At 57.4% G+C, this 20,165-nt stretch overlaps 1 protein-coding gene across 1 annotated transcript in view; it reads right to left on the bottom strand.

The window, feature by feature from the left end:
• RPS6KA2 (ribosomal protein S6 kinase A2) overlaps positions 1–20,165 on the bottom strand; it is a 318,780-nt gene that overhangs the window by 185,332 nt on the left and 113,283 nt on the right.

Genomic DNA, 20,165 nt, shown 5'->3' with positions numbered 1-20,165 from the left:
TAGGATTGGAAATGTGCTTCTAGAATTTGTGATTCAGGGCTGATCCAAAGAAGCATCTTTTGGAGTTTCCGTTGTGGCTCAGCGGTAATGAACCCAAGTCGAATCCATGAGGACATAGGTTCAATCCCTGGCCTCGCTCAGTGGGTTAAGGTATCCAGCGTTGCCGTGAGCTGGGGTGTAGCTGGCAGAGGTGGCTCGAATCCCAGGTTGCTGTGGTTGTGGTGTAAGCTGGCGGCTGCAGCTCCAATTTGACCCCTAGCCTGGGAACTTCCACATGCCGCAGATGCATCCCTAAAAAGCAAAAACAAACAAACAAACAAGCAAAGAAGCATCTTTTCTGGTCTGACGTCCCTAAATATTGTCATAACACTGTGATAAATATTAACAATAATCACCCCTCCCTCCAAAACCCCCAAACAATGTGGAGACATGACTTCCCAGGAAGATGTTAGCTGTGGCCTTCTTTCTTCCTCTTTCCCCGACCGTGAACAGTCCCTGTCTTAAACAGCAGGGTCCTGGGCCGCCTCCAAGGCGTCCCCAGAGCGCCCACCCCCTGGCATTTTCCCGCTTGTAGGGTCCCCTCCCCTTGAGTTCCAGCTGGTCCTGGGACCTGCTTTCCACCCGGAGAGGAAGGCCGAGGTGCTGGGACGTGAAGTGATGGAGAGATCGCGGCTTCCGACTCGGTGTCGCCCCGTTACCCCTGGGGTGGCTCGCCCCAGGGCTTGGGGGCAGCCTCCGGGCTGTAACTCAGACCTGAGAACGGCTCGTGTCAGGGGACTGAGGCTGGCCAACAGTCCCACGGGCGAGCTCGGAAGCCATTCCCCACCAGTCAAGCCCTCAGGGGAGACCACAGTCCCGGCCCACAGCTGGAAGTGACCTCACGAGAGACCCTGGACCGCGGGCACCCGGCTAAGCTGCAGCCTCATTACTGACCCACGGCACCTGTGAGAGAGTAAATGCCTGCTTTTTAATACCGAGAAGTTTCAGGGTAAGTTGCTAAAAACCAAAAGGTAGTTGATGCAGAGAGTAAAAAGCTGAAAGGAACTAAATTCTGAGAGAGCATAACTCCAACACTTTGAGATGACTCGCTTAATGCTTTTTCCTCTTTCAACACAATTTTAAGACATCAAGTTTGCCAAGGAGGCAACTGTGTCCCATGTAAAAGTGTGACCTCACCTCCAAGAGCCCTTTATGCACAATTCCGCTTGTCACGTTTGACCTGTGACAACACAGAGCGCCCACAAATGACAGGAATGAAAGGCATTTCTCCACAATTCTCCAAGTGGCCAAACTGATATCTAGATGCATTTCCACTCCTTTTTCGTCACGGCGTCGCGGCGTGAACTGTCAGAGCTGTTAAGTCAAGCACAACGGTACTCTTGAGAAATCGAGGGACACACCAGCTAAAACTCAGGCGGGGGGACACATCTCGTCTGCTCACTCTGGGGCCGTCTCTCTGTAGCTCACGAGGCAGGTGGGTCCTCTAACCAGCTCCACTCGAAGCTGGACCCAACGCACCAGTCTCACCGCGCCTCCTAGTAACACCTGTGACCGGGGATGTGAGATTCCAAGGCAGGTCCTGTCACCCCCAGTGCAGTGTTGATGGCACTGGGAGGGCCACCCCAGAGCACGGCTCTCCCCGAAAGTTAGATACTCAGGCTCCAGGGCACCAGCCCAGCCAGGCTGCCGTCACAGGAAAAGGCACCGCACAGCCGCAGCACACGACGGTGTCCGCATCTGCCGGCATCTCTAGGCTCCGGAGGCAACAGAGGAAAGGAATAAATGCAACGTCTGAGTGAGGACACAGGCTGAGGGGAAGGCCGCCCAGCAAGCCAGGGTCAGGCTGGACCAGCCCAAGCCAGGGGTCTCAGAGGCCCGCTGGCTCTTCCACCTGCTCGTCCGTGAGCCGGCAGCCTTGGAGGTCTGAGTACGGGTAAGAATTCTCGAAGGCTCGGATTTACGGAGGGTGAGGCAGGATCAGAAAGGTGGATTCTCAGTGCAGAGGGGATGCAGAGGATCTGAAATCAGCCTCTGCCCCTGCTCATCCAGATTTACAGGTCACAGCTCAGGTGTGACACAGCCCGATTCTCTGCAGGGTCCTGCCTGCTGATGGATCATAGATTGTGTGTATATTCTACTGTCTATTTGGAAAATATATATATATAAACAAAGAAAAGTGATTATACTCTGAAACAGCATCAGTGTAAACTAGAGACACAGAGTGATTATGAGGAAGCTGTGCCCCGTGGGGCAGTGGGGACGGAGGACCCGCTGAGAAAGGAGACACCATGAGACGCCGCAGGAATCCTGAAGCCAAATGATGCTTCACCGGAATTCAGGGCAGGTAAGAAAAGTCAGCGGGTGGTCCTCATCTGTTGGTTTCACACCAGACACTAAGGGTAACTGATTAGCCCACAGGTGCTAAAGAAGAAGCTACTAAATCCCATTACTTCCTGAATTCCCCCTTCGAACACTCAATGGGTAGAAAAAGTCCAATTTGTTATCTTGGTTCCTTGAGCGCAGTGGAGGCAGGTGGTATTTCATTTCTGACAAGGATTCCAAAGGGATCTCTCCAAATCTTTTCCCTGATCTCAGACAAGAAAGATTTAGAAACTTCTCCGCCCTCTAAGAGATCTGCCGTGAGTGCAATGGGAGCGTGGCCCTTACTGGGACGCAGCCTCGAGGGGCAGGGGGCCCCTGGGACACCAGAGCATCTCGGGGTGCGTGGCCTCCCCTTCCGTCCCGAGGAGCCCTCAGCCTTGGAGAAGGGAGGCAGGGGGTTCTTGCCTCTCAAGAGGGGAGCTCTCTTGGCTGAGAGCGAAGTGCTGGCCTTGAGCCGAAGCCTCTCCGGAAGCAGTCCCACCTCCTCTTGCACCCCTGGCTTTAGGGGTGACCAGAAGGGGCCCTGAGAGGGTGGGGCACAGGACAGCTCCCCCACCCTCTCCCAGCTTCTCCCCTCCCCATCAACCGTCACAAGTACACTTACTACCAGGCTGCACCCAGGAAGTGGGTGCCTCCCTCAGGCCTGGGCCACTGGCCTCCCAACGCACACACACACACACACACACACACACACACACACACACACACACACTCTCTCTCTCTCTCTCTCACACACAGGCTGCTCTTAGGGCCCCAGGGAGTTGGCCTGAGAGCTGGAGAGCCCCTTCCTCCATGGCCTCTCACCAGCCCAAGTGGGCAGTGCAGGAGCTCACCACCCGCTGGGCTCTGGCTGCCCGGTCACCCGGCAGGGGCCCGGGAGCAGCACCTCCTGGAGGGGCTCCCCGCACCCCCCGCTGACTCTGTGTGTCTACCGACCCCCACCTCAGAGCACCTGCTTGTCTGCTTGGCGGGCGGTGCTGGCCCAGGGCGCACAAGCAGAAGGGGGTGCAAGCTCCACCCTCGGCTTCCGCAACCATCTCGGTCTCCTCTCCCTGTGCCACGAACAGCCCCGACGTGTCACTGGGACCTAATGCGAGGGCCCTAAAACGCCGCCACCAGATAAACGGAAACAGCGCAGGGTAAACGCTGGTCCTTCCCGATAAAGAAAACCGGGTCCGGGCGCTCAGACATCCCCGCAGAGCCCGGAAACGGGCGTCGTGGCGCGGTCCCCACCAAGCCGGTCTTTTAGTCGCCCAGGTGGATGAGTAGAGAATTTTTTACACAGCAACGCACTGCGTTCAGGAAGCCACGTCTGGGAAACAGGACGGTTCCCACCTCAGAGTTTCTGCCTCTGACCAGGGACAGCAGTGCCTTGAACAGGCAGGTGGATCCCAGCGGGACCTGGGCCCAGCAGGCCCAGGAGAGCAGGAAGCGAGGGGAACGCCCGTGTCCACGCCGTCCTGGCGACAGCAGAGGGCTGCGCGCTGACCTGGGGAGGAGAGGCTCGCCAGCCACGAGGGCGTCCAGTCTGAGGGACAGCGGCCACGAAGCCCACCGGCCACCGGGACCGGGGGCAATGCCAGTGCAGAGGGGCCGAGGGGTAGGAAGCACAGAAGAGCAAATCTAGGAAGTGACCTCCGGAACCCGAGCTCCTCCTTGAAAGACGTGGGACGTGAGCCAGAGAGAAGCATGGTCCCCAAAGAACACTGGTGGAAAGCGTCTCTGCAAGTGTTTCTCCAGGAGCACAGACACGTGAGAAGTGGACTGCAGCAGACAAGTAACGCAGGGCGAGATTTCCAGACGTCTTCTTCTTCCCCTTCCGAGACCTGGGAACTGGGCCTCGACACAGCCTTTCCCAGCTCGCAGAGAAGCCTCCGGTCAGCGGAGAGCACCCCTCCTCATTTGAAAAGGATTCAGGGAGTGCCCGCTGTGGCACAGCAGAAAGGAACCCAACTAGTAACCACGAGGGTTTGGGTTTGATCCCTGAGCCAGCTCAGTGGGCTAAAGATCTGGTGTTGCCACGAAATGTGGCGGAGGCTCAGATCTGGCATTGCTGTGGCTGTGGTGTAGGCCAGCAGCTGTAATTCTGATTGGACCCTAGCCTGGGAACTTCCAAATGCCGCAGGTGCAGCCCTACAAAGAAAGAAAGGAAAAAAGAAAGGAAGGAAGGGAGGAAAGAGGGAAGGAAGGAAGAGAGAAAAGGATTCAGGAAGAAGATGAGGAAAGCCCCCAGAAAGGACGGCAGCCTCACACCTGCTCCCCATGAGAGGAGACCAGGCTGTCCCTCCGCAGCCCTGCTCTTTCCAACCCACACACTCACAGCCCTGCTCCCAACAACACCAATTCTAACCCTAACTCTAGCCCATCTCTAACCCTAACCCATGACACTAACCGTAAAGCTAAACGAAAACCTAGCCCTAGCCCTAAGCCTAAACATAGCCCTAGCCCTAACCCTAGCTCTAACCCTGACCCTAACCCTGACCCTGACCTAACCTTGACCCTAACCTAGCCCTCACTCTAACCCTGTGGTTCCCCTCTCCATTCCTGAGCTACCTTTGAAAGGTTTCATGCAGGCCCTACATGCCAAAGGTCACCACCACTTAGCAAAACAGAGAGGCTGGTGACACACGGCAAGTCCCAGGACCTCCCCCAGTGTCGCAGGGTCTGGTCTCAGCCCTTCTGGGCAGCTCTCTGCGGGTGTGGACCCTGAGGGGGTGCCCTCCTTGGTAAGTCGAGGATGTGAAGGACTCACCAATGGGACAGATAAGATCTGACGAACTTTCTTCTCGTTTCCATCGCATTTTCTGTCTGTTTTCTTCGCACTGGAAGACTTCCTTGGCACTTCCCTCAGTTTCTCTGGTAGTTATGCCTCTGTAATCTAGAGGAATTCTCTCTTTCTGGATTACTCCTCTCACCCCACCTCATTTAGTTATGGCTTTAGTGCCATCTTTTCTCATGTCTCTTGGGTTTTGGGGGTCTGTAGCATATGAAGGTTCCCTGCTAGGGGTTGAATCGGAGCCGCAGCTGCAGGCATACACCACAGCCACAGCAACGCCAGATCCAAGCCACTGTCTGCGACCTACACCACAGCTCATGGCAACACTGGATCCTCAACCCACTGAGTGAGGCCAGAGATCGAACCTGCACCCTCATGGGTGCTAGTCGGGTTTGTTACTACTGAGCCGTAATGGGAACTCCTCACATCTCTTGGGTTTAAGTTCTTACATGTTCCCTGAGCTCTGTCTGCTTCTCCGAGGTCAATGGCTTCCCTTCCAGTGAGGGAGCCGTCAGGTAAGAACAGGAGCCGCCTGCACTGGCTGAGCGTGATCAAGGGGGGGCCACCCCTCACAGAGGGCAGCTCCAGCTGGACCAGCGTCAACCAGCCTCGCCCCTCTGCCCCCGAAGCCCTGAACGGCCCTCCCCTGGTCTCCCCCAGAAAGTGCGGCAGATCCTTCTCCCGAAGTGCAGTCCCACTCCTGTCCTTTGGCTCCTCAGATCCCCAGGCGTCCCCGTCCCACACTCCCGCATCCCCTTCTCATGTGACGTCATCGAGATGAGATCTCGCCCACCCCAGCAGGCAGACTCCAGATGTCCCGCGCCCTCCCGCTCGCCCCTCTAGGGGGTCCTTGTGCCACGCCCATGGGCAGCAGACTCCCTGGACCCCAGCCCAATAACCTGGTAACCCGGTTGCCCTGTGAGCCAACCACCCACTGCGTCGTGGTACGAACACCACTGGGAGTCTACGCAGTCACGGCCGGTCAGACTCAGACGCCGTCAGGTTACACCCTCGCGTGTTCCCTGCACCACGGAGCTTGGTCAAGGCTGATCATCACAACTGAACTCTCCCCATGTTTTGATAATCAGTTCCGCAGACCCTGGAATCCTGGGCAGGCTTCGTCCACGATCCAGCACAGGAAGAAACGGTGCCAGGCCGTCTGGGCTTCTCTTCCGCGGAGTTGCGTTTAACTTGGGGAAATTGTGCTGCTACAGGTGTGCTCGATTCTCCCAAACTCAGGGAATTTCCACAGAGCCCTTTGCCTATTTTGAAAACAGAACCTGGTACAGACAGGACTTGCAGAAACCTCAATGGTGCCACACGTGGCACTGGGTCAGCGCTGAGGGGGCGGGCTGCCCTCCCCAGAGACCAGACCTGGGAGATGGGCTGGGTTTTACCCGGAGGAGGGGGCCCTCCCGGTGCTGAGACATGGGGACCAGCTAGAGGGGGACCCAGAGCAGGCACACGATTCCACTGACGAGAACTTAGAAACTGGCCACGCCACTTGCCTTCAGCAGCCTTGAGCCGGGATCAGTGCTGCTCAGTTTTCACCCTTTAAAAAAGTTGGGGGAGGATGAGTTTGTATGAAATTGTGTGATGGCTCCGTCTGCCTCAGAATAATCGGAGTGGTGGCGGGGTTGGGCAGAGAGGGCAACACTGGCCTTTACTTGGTAATCTTGGGAACTATTTATCTGTGACTCATCCATGGAGGTTTGCTCAACTCTCTTCTGTGTGTGCTACGGTTCTTGCAATAGAATCATTTCCTTGGTGAGAGACTGAACCTCGCAGCAAATGATGGTAGCTGTAGATTTGTAGAGATTATGACTTTTAATGCTTCTAATATTAAAAGCACTCCCAGAGCAGCAGGGAATAAGTTATTTTTAAAGCTGCTGTGCTCAGACAGAGCTGGGACCCAACTTCATGCATTGATCCACACACGCTGCCAGCCCCGTTCAGGGACGCAGGGCCACCACGCTAACATCCCACCACGTTCCACCCCCACCCCAGTGCCATGTCACCTTGTTTTCCTTCACGTTCCAGCCACCATCACCGCCCCCCCGCCGGGGCTCAAATCCTCTGTGCTCCTGAGAAAGGCTGTTCCAGTGTTGCGATCACCTCCTCCTGCCCCGGCGATGCGTCTCCACCTTCCACTGTGGAATCCGTCCCCAGCTACAGCCTTTGAGGTGCACTGGAAGCCCCAGATCACAGGAATATGGATCCCACAGTAACTGAGCTCGAAGACTTGTCCAAGCTTCATTTTACTTTAAAGCAATTTAAAGACTCAACTCTCTGCCTTCAATTCTTCTCTCCTTTGTTCCCTGTAAGAAATTTCCTGAGACCGAAGCCCTGCCAGGTGGGGATGTTGCAGGAACGTCTTTCCCAACAGGTAAGATGGTTTGTGTACACGGCCTCTTAGCCCGCCCAGGGGAGCAGAGGCTGGGGACGAGGGGAGAGACTGAGCTTCCAAGAGGCCAGGAGACCTGCATCAGGCTCCAGCTGGGAAGAGGCCAAAAGGCCCCAAGGGTGGGCTTTTCATCCCACCTGTCCTGCATCTGCTGCCCCCCCACCCCCGCGCACGCACTCACCGGCTCCACACTCGGGGCACAGCAAGTACCTGGTGAGGGTGAGTGGACTTCCAAACTGAGGCTCAGGGCTGAAGACTCAGGGGCCGTGCACATTTAGACGTCTGGTCCACAGCAGGTTTATTATTTATGACCCAGCAATTTTTTTGGATCGTTGTCATTAGGGCATAAAACCGTAATTTTTTAACCATCAATATTCATTCTATAAGATGTGGTGCATGTTACAAAATCTAGCTGGCCAACTACCAGCACAAAGAGCTGACGAAACAGTAAATCTAGAGAATAGGACCTGCAAACAAAGGGACACGTAGGTGGGAGACGCTGCCTTTTAAGTTACCACACAACAAAAGCAGCACAGTCTGCCCTCTGTATCCGCAGACTTCGCACCCTCAGATTCAAACAACCGTGGACGTTAAATCTTCCCCCCCCCCAAAAAAAAAAAAAATTCCAGAAAGTTCCAAAACCCAAAACTTGAACTTGCAGAGTGTTGGCAACTAGTTACCTGGCTTTTACTTCGGATTTGCCCCTATTTACATGACCCCTACACCGTCCGAGTTATTACAGTAATCGGGAGATGAGCTAACGTCTGCGGCAGGATGTACAGGATGTACGCAGGTGCGATGCAGGCATGATACCACTGGGCGTTAGGGACTTGAGCACCCACTGATTCTGGTGTCCGAGGGGCTGCTGGAGGCACTCTCCTGCGGATCCCGAGAGAGCACCCTAAGTATTTCCACGCGGATTTGCCATTTAAGCCAGACAATACAAATTTAGCAAATCTGAGACCACAGGCAGGACTCAGCCAAAAAGAGGCCTTAAACGTAAAACGGGACGCTCTGCAACCCGTGCTCAGGTCAAGCCTCCGGCGGATGTGAAATCAGAGCCGCTCCGCCTCTCGGCCCCTCCCTCCGGCCCTCAGTTTGGGAAGCCTGCCCGTGGCCTCGCGTCCGCGTGGAGAAGCAGGGGCGCTTTTGTTCCCGTCAGCCACGCGCCTCCTCCGTCTCCTCCTAACCGCTTCTGCCCTCAGCACGTCCCCATCCCGTGCAGACCCAAGACAGGAGGGCGTGGAAGAAAAACGCCCAAAGGAAAAAGGAAGCGAGCACTAGACAGAGGAGTTTCGTCCACAAAACATCCGCCCTTCTGCGGAAAAGCTCGAAGGACAAGACTCCACAGCTGCAAACACGGCATTGGCATTGGAAAGAGTCATCTGACCACAAGCAGCAGGCACCCCCCGCCCCAGGACAGGAAGACCCGTGCGTGGCCGCGTGGCAACGTGCACCACCCCAGCACAAGCCACCCTCGTTTCCCAAACAAGACGCCGCCTCTTTGATGGGCTGTGAGGATGGAACCGCTGCCCCACTGGAAGCCAAGCCCCAGCCCCAAGCTCCACTTTGCAGGGCCAGGGTGCCCAGCAGCACCCCTGCTCAGCGTCCCCCACCAGGTAGGACTGCCCTCTACTCTTCCTTACCCCTCTCACCCAGGGCTGGCCGGGACCCCAGGAAGACCCGGCCTTCTCTCTGCTGGCCCTCTGGGAATGAGAGGGGCTCGTGCCTGGAGGCGCCCAGTCTGGACCCTCTCCTCGCCAGACTGTAGGTCCCAGGGCTGTGCTTCTCTGCTTAGTTTCAGCCCCACGTTTGCTCCCAGGGGCCCCTCTCAGACCCAAGTCCCATCTTGACCCCCAGCACACGAATCTGCTGCCCCTCCAGGGTCCCAGGCCGGAAGGCGTCCCCAGTCCTTCGGCAGCTCACTCAGCCCTGCCACGCCCTCTCTCGCAGGCCCCGGGAGCAGGTGTAAATCTTACGATGATAAACAAGAGCGTACAGGGAAAACGGCCCACACGATGTGTTGTTTAATTGTGAGATTTTGCTCATCCTTAAGTCCAGGTCTCAGAGTTTTCAGATTCCACTTTTATGTGTAACCTGTGGGCAATTTACCCAAGGAATACGTTTCAAAATAAACTTCCCCTGAATAATTACAGGCAATAAAACATACCAGCTTCTCCTTTTCTTCTATTAATGAACTGGGGAACATAACAGCTCAATTAAAAATAATGTGGCACACGGGCTTCCCGTGTGGCTCACAGCAAAATAATGGCGCACACACCACTGAATTCTTCTTTAAAGCCCCGTTAATTTTACAAAGCACTGGTGTTGAAAGGTCATTGTATGAAAGCGAAGGTTACTGCTGGGGACTGACACTTGGCTCCATCCTCAATCCTGGGGCGTCTGCTCCCCTCGCCCCATCAGAAGCCCCGCAGTCCTCGAGGCAGTGGCCCTGCGCAGGTGAGGCGGGAAGAGCCGGGGAAGGGGAGGGGGGCAGGCGAGCTCCTGAGGGGGGGGCCAGCGCTATGGGCTCCCCGTGGCACCCCCAGGGCCTGCGGCAGCCTGAGAGCCAGTGGGCCTCAGTGACTGAATAAATCAGATCCTGAGAAGACCCTGGGTGATGAGAAAATTACCGTGACACAGATGGAACCAGGCTGCTTCACACCTGGAAACCAAAACAAGTGCCCCCCCGCAGCACCCAGCAAAACCACTGCCTGGTCTGCCTGCCCTCAGAGGGTTCTGTGACCCCACCCCACACTTCACGAGAAAACCCCGCTGAGACTCCCGTCGCGCCCTGAGACTCACTCCCTGGGCCGAGGCTCCTCCGGCAGGGCCGTCGGTAACTGCAGCCCCGACCTTCCCGACGACGCTCTTTCGAGCCGAGTCCGCGTGGCCCAGGGGCTTGACCGGCGTCGCTCACACGCCAGCAGCTCTGAGGCGGGGCTGGGGCGGCGCCGCGGGCAGAGGCGAGGCTCAAACAAGCAGCCACCTCACGTCTCCGCACGTCCGGCGCCGCCTCCTCGGAGGGCTCAGTCTCACTCACCGCAGCACTTACGCGCTCCTGATCGGGAGAAGGTACTGGAAAGGCCAGAAAGGAAACAACCTTCTCCAAGCGCAGCCGCGAGTAAAGAGGAAATGAGAGCCGGACCGCCGGAGTCCAGACCATCGGAGGCCACGTCCCCCCGTTCCAAAGACCTGCGATGTCCCCAACAGCCCTTCGTGTGAAAGGCCAGCCGTGAACTTACTCCGTTACCTGTGTGGTCGCATCAGGGCAGGTTTCATCTGCAATAAAGCAACGATTCGTTGAAGGACCTTCCAGGGCTAAAGCATCTCCCTCCACCAATCCGTCAAGTCCCTGGGCCCAGCAGGGCGTCCCTGCCAGGGAGACCCCACACACATAGATGCCACCAGCGTGTATCCGTCTGACAATCACAGACGAGGACGCGTTCGGGGCGCTGACGGAACCCACGGCTGACTTGGCTGCAGCCTGATCCCCCCGCCGCGAGGCCGACTGGGCTGAACAGCGAGAACCTCTCAGGATCTGCCCCCACCGCGACCTCAGGCGTCGAGCCACAGAATGTGTCTCTGCTTCCCAGGAGCTTCTCCTGCTTCCAGACCCGGAGCCCAAAGGATCACGGAGCCCGGATTCCGTCCTGGACCATCAGCCCCTCACAGGTCCTGCCAGAACCTAGTACAACAAGCTGAGTCCATGAGGAGGTCCTGTCACCCAGCTGCGTGGGGACCGAGGGGAAGTAGCCCCCCAGCCAGAGCCCAGGGACCCCCGCCCCCAGCACCCTCCAGGAAGCCTCATCTCCAGCCCTCATCAGCTTCACCTCCCAGTCCGAGCATTTTTCAAACCCCTTTTCCCCCAACACCTGCATCTATTTCCTAAGAGGGGCCCTGGGGGAGGGGAGATGCGGGTGTGGGCCCCCCCAGGGCCTCCAGCTCAGCCCTGCGCAGCCGTAAAGATGCTTGCAGAGGCGTTAACGCTCGGGCGGGAGGATCGAGGGGCTCAGGGCTGCGGTTCCAACGATGCTCTGGTCCCGTCCACCACCAAGCTTCCCGCCCCTCCTCTCTCGGCTGTTAGAACCAGCATGAAAGATGCCCAGCCTCTGAGTTCCTTCCCACCTCAGGTCCTGAGAGGTACAGATGAATCCCAGCCCACACCACGCCCTCACCCTGTGCTCCAGTTCACACTCAGGGGCACCCACGGCCCTTGGTGCCTGGCCTGCGTGGCTTTTGCTTGTGCCCTCCTCTCTGCCTCCCTCGCCCTTCCTGTGTCTCTGGGGAGGCTCGCCTCTTCTTCCAGGAAGCCTGCCCTGGCTGCCTTGAGGACACCACTCTTGTCTGCATTTCCATGACACCCACGTCTCTGCCTTCAGCCCCACTGAGCCTGGTGCAGGCAGCGCTCTGTGCCCAGCCTTGTGTGTCTGGAGGGGGTGCCCATCCGTCTTTGCTGGGCTGCACAGGGGGCGGGCGTGCTTGCGGGCACCACGCTCCACCCTCTCCATCAGTGGTGGGAGCACAGGCGGGGGAGGACTCAGCCCAGAGCAGAGGCTGCAGGTCACGTTTACAGCAGCCCTGCCCGGGCAGCTGTAACGGCCCTGGCCCTCGCGGAAGCGAGAGCCCTTCTGCCCAGAGGAAGAGAAGCGGCAGCAGCTCTCCCCTCCCCCTCCCCACCCCCATCTCTGAGGATGTGCCGCCTCTTCCCACAGCAGCAGCCACCGTGCTGAGTGCCTGCTGTATGCAGAGCACCGGCGACTGCTCCCCGCTTTGCCTCGCCTGAGCCTGACCTCGGGGCTGCAAGGCAGGTCCCCCTTGCTGCCTGTCTTTCGGACGAGGAGAGGGAGGCAGTCAGGCGCTCAAGGGCTTGACAGCCAGCCCACCATCTCCCGTGTAAACGTGCTCCTGAAAGCAGGCAGCAGCCCCTTCCCGACCAGGCCTCCCTCCAGAGGCGGTGGGAGTCGGCAGAGACCCGCAAAAGCAACTCCACCTGAAGAGAAAGGAGGTGGTTTGGAGAAAAAGGTTTGCTAAAAAATTTATAAAGCTGTTGGTGTCCATCCGACGTTCCCTCGGTTTTCCATCAGGACAGTCTTCTAGAGTATTTGGATTTGCAGCAATCTAATTTGTATTTGCTCAGATGTGGCTTGTTAGACTTTGATTTTCTGCACTGAGTAGCAAACACAGGATGTTCAAACAAATTAAATCTGGGAATGTTTAAAGAAGGCACAGCACCATCTCCGAGCAAGCTGCAGCGGCTCAGACGCGCCTGTGTGAAACGCCGCCGGGGTCCCAGCAGTGAGCACAGCCCTAGGCCCGCCTTCACCAGAAGCGCTCTGGGCTGCGTGTGCTTCCCAGAAACAGTGCCAGGCGTTCGAGGAGGCATGAGACCTGGAGATGCTCTCACGCCCAAGGCTATGGCCTGTCCCTGCCAGGGTCCCCTTAGTGGGACTCCTCAGCAGTTCCCACCTCCCGGCTCCTCGGAAGACCAGGGTGAGCAGAGCAGCTCTGCTTCCTGGTGGGAAAGAAATGTGGTGGGAGGGGGGTGGGGGGAAGTGAGGGGAGGTGGGGGGAGATGGAGGGGATGGGGCTGATGGATGGAGGTGGGGTTAGAATTCTCAATCTCTAAGCAACGAGGACTGACGTTGGAGCACTGGGACCCGTCCCCAGGACCTCGTAACAACCTGGAGTGGAATCTCATCTGCAGAAGCCCCCCACCCCCCGCCCCCGACGCGCTGCGCACGTGAAACGAACACAGGGCTCTGAGTCGGCTCCACGTCCATAAGGAAAGAACCTTGGATTTTACTCCGACTTCACTTCCAGATTTGAAACCTGAGGTCCAAAGAGCTTCGCTGTTTTGCTAACGTCAGGGAGCCGGTGAGCGGGGCAGGGGCCCGGGGTGCGGACGTATCTGTCACAGCAGCTGTGAGAGGGAGCTCGGAACTGAACGAGGAGAGGGAGCGGATCGGTGCAGGGGTCGGGGGTGCTGCGAGCGGGGGACACCAGGCGGCTTCTGTGCGCACCTGCTCACCCGAGCCCAGAAGCGTAGCCACCAAGGGGACCTGGGCAGGTGAGGGCTGGTGATGCAGAGGGAACTCCTTCAAGGAGGGACCAAAGACAGAGGAAGACCCCAGACCCTCGGGGCATAGGGAGGCGCTGGCCTGGTCTCTCCAGCAGATCCTGACCTGCCGGCCCTGCAAGGCCTGCACACGGTGCCCCCCCCCCTGGCCAGCCCAGAACCTCCCTTCCTCTCATGTGCACTGCCTGCCCTGCTGGGCAAAGCTTACTCACCGGGGCACAGAGCCGGGTTCTGGAGATAAAGAGCGTGACTGGCAGCACACGGTGCCCAGATGTGGCCCAGGGGCGTGTGTCCTTCCACCCGCAACAACACAACTCGCTGTCACTTCCAATCAGTCTCACAGCCACTGTCCCCCCACATTCAGCAGCAAAGGGCCCCTGCTGCCCATAGGCCTCGGGCAGCATCTGTTTCTCAAAGATGCAGCCGCCAAACAGGCTGCTTTTAACCCCGGCCGCTTCTGCACACATCTCCCCAGAAAGGGGCCCGGCCGGCCTGCACCGCGTCCGCAGGACGGAAGGAGGACACTCGGGCGGCGAGGAAATACCTTCCGCCTTCTGCAGTGACACCTAAATAACAGTCAACACCGCAGAAACCGCTTAAGGGGACCCAGGGCCTCCAAGGCCACCTTCCCGCCCCCGCTCACAGGACCGGCGCGGCCCCCGCCCTCTGTGCACAAAGTCTGCGGCCTACAGGCTTCCTGCCCCGACGTCACTGGCGTCCCAGCCCCGCGACGCTCACGCTTCCGTGGGAATTGACACGATTTCCTCCACTGTCGGAGGACGGGTTCCCCTCCTGCCAACGAACCCATGTCTGGTTCACATGAACACGCGAGCCCAGGCGCCTGGACCGAGGACAGAGAGGGAGGCGTTTGCAAGGAGACCCCAACGCAGGCCTCTGGGTGCACCTGCCTTGAACACCTGTGCGTGTGTCCCACCCGGAGCGCCCATCTCCGTTAAAGAACATAAGGAATTGAACGGATTAAATAGGTAACAGGTCCACTCAGCTTCTACGATTACCAATGGGATGCAGTTTACCTAATACCGTCTTGGTGGTTCTCAAGTGTAACGAAAGCGAAACCAGAACAAAACCAAAACCTTCAGGCTCCAGGAGATTCACGCGGGAGCTGCAGTTGCTGTGACGGGTACGTGCGCCGCGGGGACATGCGAGGCCCCCGCCCTCACCCGCCCTCACCCGCCCTCAGGGCGTCCGAGGGTCTCGTTCAGACCCCTTCTTTCCTCCCCATTTCCACCGAGTCCAGCCGCCTCGGGCCTCATCACCTCACGACCCCCCCCCAACAACCTTCAGAAGGGTCCCTGTAATCCCCACCCCTCATCCGGTGTGACACCTGCCAGGCCACCACCCCAAAACACCTCTGCTCGGGGTCCCTCCACAGCTCGCTGCCCCACCCTGTCCCTGCTGAGCTCTCAGAGCCCAGGCTCTCAGCCACCGTCCCCGGGACATCCTGGACTCCGCAGGGCCCAGCAAGGCTGGACACTCTCCGTGACGCCTTGGTGGCCACTGCACACACTGTCATGTGCATGGCGTCCAAGGGACACGACAGGTCCCAAGGACCCTCTAAAGAGTTCATCGTCAAAGGGACGCAGGCACATGCCCAAGAATGGTGCTCGGTGCGACTGTGACGTCCGTCCATTCGATGTACCTTCCTGCCCCCAGGCTAGAAGAGCAGGAATCTCAGACGCCAGGGGCTACCCAGGCCCTGCAGCATGCATGATGCTGGAGGGGAGCAGCTGGCACACTGAAGCCATCCCCGCATCTGGGAGCAGGGGCGGGATGGGGCCCGTGCTGGGCAAGGGGAGCTACCAATCAGCAAAGATGCATAGAAGCAAAGGGCAACCAAGAGCGGGGACCGGGGCAGCGGGGGGCCCTGAGACTAAGTCCCACGGTCCACGCCCAGGACAAGAACCCACCTCCGGGAAGGCCACCCTCCCGCACCTGCTGCCGTGGGAAGGAAGCACAGGGAGGAAAAGGAGAGCAGGGACCCAGAAGAACCGTGGACAGAAGAAGGATGAGAAACAGAACAGGAGTGAGCCCGGCTCCTCCTCCCGCCTCGTGCCCGGCACCTGAAATCACCCCTCCCTGAGCAGCAACCGCAGGACGGCGCCCAGGCGCCCGCAGCCCAGAGACCAGAACTCGCGCAGAGACTGAGCGCAACTGACAGCAGCAAAGTGAGGAAGGCGAAGGAGTGACAGGGCAAGGGCGCTGGGCAGGAGGGGACCTGCTGCCAGCCGGCGCTTCAAGGGACGCAGAGGGAAAGGAGGCACAGAGGGCGCCCAGCGAAGCCAAACACGGCGACAGCGAACGTTTGAAAAACCGAACTCCAGGCTTCACGTGAAGTAAGATACTTAAGAAGGGAGGGGAGAAGGTCGCAAATGTCCCGCGTGACTTTGAAGAAATCATTACCTAACTGACGGCCAGTTGAGCTTCCAAACAGGACCCGACACTGTCCTGCAAAGAAAGGCCCTGCCACCCCCGGGGCGCTTGGCAGACCGGGGTGAGTGCGTACTTACTGTCAGGGCCCCGTAGAGTCTGGAGCAGGCCTGGCGGAAGCGGGAGAGCATGTCCCCCGATGACCAGGGACAAGGGGCTCGACAGCGGCCTGGGGCCGCGCAGCCTCCCTCTGGAGGCGCGGAGGCCTTGCTCCTCCACGTGTCAGGAGCCGCAGCTCCAGGGGGAGTTTGTAAACATTGGGCCGGGCCGGGCCGGTCCTCACCGCGGCATCGCCGCCGCGGAGGAGGTCACGGCTTCCTTGCAGGAGGCTCCGGCGGCGCCGCTTTTAGTAACTGACCTCATCGGGCACCTCGGGGTCACGGACTTAATATAGGGCTGCTATTTCCACGGTGGCAGCTCCCCGAGGTCGGCCACCTGTTCTGCCGCAGGCCTGCCTGTCGCGCGTGAGCCCCCGGGGTGCAGCTGAGGTGGCGGGGCGGCCGGGAACGCTGGCCTCGCTGCCACGGCCGCGGCCGGTCCCCTCCCCAGCCCGGAAGGCCGCCCAGGGCTCGCAAAGAGAGGGGTTCTGAACGCCGCTGCTGACGCCGTTCCGTGCGTTTTTTTTCTCGGAGGCTCTGTTTCTTTCATTTGAAAACTCTGATCTCCTCGCACCCTGGGGAGGGCCCCTCCGGAGGAAACTTAAAACCAGCACGAAGCCGGAGGCCCCACGGCTCGGCCACAGAGCCGGGGGATTCTGTTGCCCGAGTCCGGGCTGCCCTCCTTGGCCTCCTGCATCAGAAGCTCTCTCCGAAGCTGCGGCCACAAGTAACTGAGTGGACTCGGATCGTCCCGAAAAAGCCCCCGCAGTTTTGTACTGACGAGTTTTAAAAAGTCCGTACCATCAACACTGAATCCACCGCCCCCGGACCGGACACGGTGGGCGGATTTGAGCTCCCGTGCTGTTTCCTGGCAAGCACCGCAGGTCTGCCCACTTGAAACTTCAACCACAACCACCAGGTTTGGTGCTGTGTTTTTCCAATAGCAGCTTAACTGGTGTGAGCCCTTTTGGGGAAAAGGCAAAAAAATAAAAGCACTTCAGACAAACCAAATTCCAGGCATCAGGCTCTGGCAGTCACCGCTCAAGCCAAAGGTTCCCCGCCTGGTTTGCTGAGTGATGGGGCCTCCGTTTACGTGCCCTTGGTCCCAGGCTCTGCCACCCTCCCACGCTGATTTCGGCCCTCGCCATCCCGCCGGATGACAACGTGCATGACCGTCTCGTCGCACGTTACCTGAACTGGCCCTTCAGCGGGAACTTCTTTAACAAGAAGACAGACCTTCTCTGTGCTCGTGAACCCGGGCCCTCCCCGATGCCCGCCCCGATGCCCACTCCTGCCCACGTGGTCCGTCTGCCACAGAGACTGGAGCGAAGGAAAGAATTCCATTGGGTGGATGGTTTCACCTCCACGGAAACCACCTGTTTGCTTCTTCGTGTGTCACTTGGGTCACAGAAGAGCAGGAGGCTTGTATGTTGATTTTCCCCGTCATTGGGAACCACCCCTCTGTCCACTCAGGCTCTTCTAAAGCAGTGACGTCGCCGTCGTGATAACCACACACTCAGTGACTTGCTGCACTGGGCTGACACTTCTGGTCACACCTTAGAGCTGGGGACGCAGTTCCTGAGCAGATGAAAAGATATTTGAAGCTGCCACAGCCACGTCTGGAGTCGTGAGCCGGCAGCTCCCATGTTCTGCAACGTGTGCGGCCAGGGTAACTGACAGGGACACCACTGGGTGTTGCCACCGAGGCCGCAATGCCAGAACCCAGGAGACCAGGGTTTGCTTCTGCCCACAGCGCTCATCATCCTGCACAGATGGCTGGGTCCAAGTGGGTCTCTAGGCGACATCTCCTGAGCTCCAGAAACCTCACCACCACCTGCTGGATGGAGCCTCCGGACGCCCAGCAGGCAAGGAAATTCCAAACACAGCAGCGCCCCCAGACCCAAGACAGGGGGTCCTGCCATGGACCTGTGCCCTGGGGAGCCCAATCACCGCACAGCCAAACCCTGAAGGGTCGAGGTCCTGACCAGCTCTGTTCAGATGCAAGAATGCTGTTCCAGACTCAGGAAGAGGATGCTGTGCGGGTGAACACCAAGCCAGGGGGACGGACAGGCGGCGGCTGAGGGTGCGGGCTGGGCAGCGGAGCCAGGAGAAGGGGAGCCCGGACCCTTCTCAGTGTGGACGCAGCTATTCTGCCTGTTCGTGTCCCTTGCACGGCCTGTCCGTGTCCCTTCCCGCTTCCCGTCATGCCCCAGCTCACGGTTTAGGAGGCGCTCGGGAGCCCCTGTGAGGCTGAGGACCTGAAGGATATTAAACTAGCAGCACACTTCACTGTGCACCTGTGGCCCTAAACACCTGTCCACACGCTACTGACTCTTTAATCTCCACTCACAGGACCAGGTGCTCAAAGAGGAACGGCGAAGAGAGCAAATGAGTGACATCGACTCATACGACAAAATACCAAGTTCTGTCAAATTTCTCTGATAACAATAACAAGTTCTGGGACTTCATAACAAAATTTGAGCATGATGTGCAAAATTTCACAGTTGACATCTGAATCTAAGTACTCCTTAAAGAATTTTTATCAACAATTTCAGTTGCTTTTGGCAGAGTTAAATTCTTCTAAAATTAAATGAATAAAAAATTAACTACACTGACACAAGAAAGGTCTTCCAATTTGGCATTACTGTTCACAAAACACAGCGCAGGTGACAAACCTGATTATAACGGCGTAATTCGTTAATTCTGCTGAATGTAAGGGAAGAAAAAATATATGGAATAACATTTTGTACAGTATGTATGCTATAATTTTATTACTCATCCAGCTATCACTGGCCGGTCAATACTGAGATATGAGCAAGAATAATTAAATTTAGTCATGGGTATTTTATTGATTTTCAATCATAGTTAAACCATAGTTAACATTTACTTAAAAAAAAAAAACTTTGGTGTTTGGCAACTGTACTTGTTGGGGTAGGAAGAGATCATTTTTTTTCGGTCTTTTCCAGCTGCACCTGCAGCATATGGAGGTTCCCAGGCTAGAGGTCCAATCAGAGCTGCAGCTGCCGGCCTACACCACAGCCACAGCAACACAGGATCCGAGCTGCATCTGCGACCTACACCACAGCGCACGGCAACACCAGATTCTTAATCCACTGAGTGAGGCCAGGGATTGAACCCAAATCCTCACAGAGACTACATCGGCTCCATAACCTGATGTGCCACAACGGGAACTCAGAGATAATATGTTTTATTTACAACTTTTAAATGTTTTAAAATATGTGATAGGATGGCCCCTTTTATACACTCCCTGGGCCCTGCTGGTGACAGTGGTCGCTCTGATCGCACAGCCCTACCTGCTCAGCAAAGGCTTCTCAAGTGAAATGCATGTGCATGTATGTCTAAGGTTACACCTGCAAATTTAAGATAATGAGAATTGTTTAATAGTGCAGTAATATTTCTGAGAAGAATGACTCTATCGAGATAGAATATACCATGGATTAATTCACATTAACGTGCCAAGTCACCCAGCAAATCACAGCTTTGAGGTACGTTCCCGCCAGCAACTGAAACACCAGGAGAGAATGTTCTGGATGCTCTCATCGTCTAATGAATTTACCATTCCTCCCAGCTTGGTTTTAGCTACCAATGTGACCAGTACGTCCTGTGTTTACACAGTTCTCCTCGAAATACCACTTCCTAAAGAAATAAGTAGGAATCCCCAAGGCTATGGAATAAACTCTGGAGAAGCAGCGGTGCACAGGGGAAGCGCCGGCTTCCTGGAGCTGGCCTTGGGGACGGGGTCGGCCTCTGACCCATCAGTGACGTAGTTAACGGAGCACGTGTGGCTCTTGTGGGGATGGGAATAGGAAGCCTTGGTCCAGGCTGGAGGGACGCGGAGTTCCCAGGAAAGTGTGACCCAAAGATGCGGTAGGAGTTGTCCAGGCCACGAAGGAAGAGCCGCTTACACCAAGGACACAGAGCCCCAGCACACACAGACCCCAACACGGCCAAGCCCGG

The sequence above is a fragment of the Sus scrofa genome, chromosome 1 (assembly GCF_000003025.6).
Source record: "Sus scrofa isolate TJ Tabasco breed Duroc chromosome 1, Sscrofa11.1, whole genome shotgun sequence".
NCBI classification, from domain to species: Eukaryota; Metazoa; Chordata; class Mammalia; order Artiodactyla; family Suidae; genus Sus; species Sus scrofa.
The sequence above is the reverse complement of the archived record's forward strand: the minus strand, read 5'-3'. Positions and strand labels throughout refer to the sequence as shown.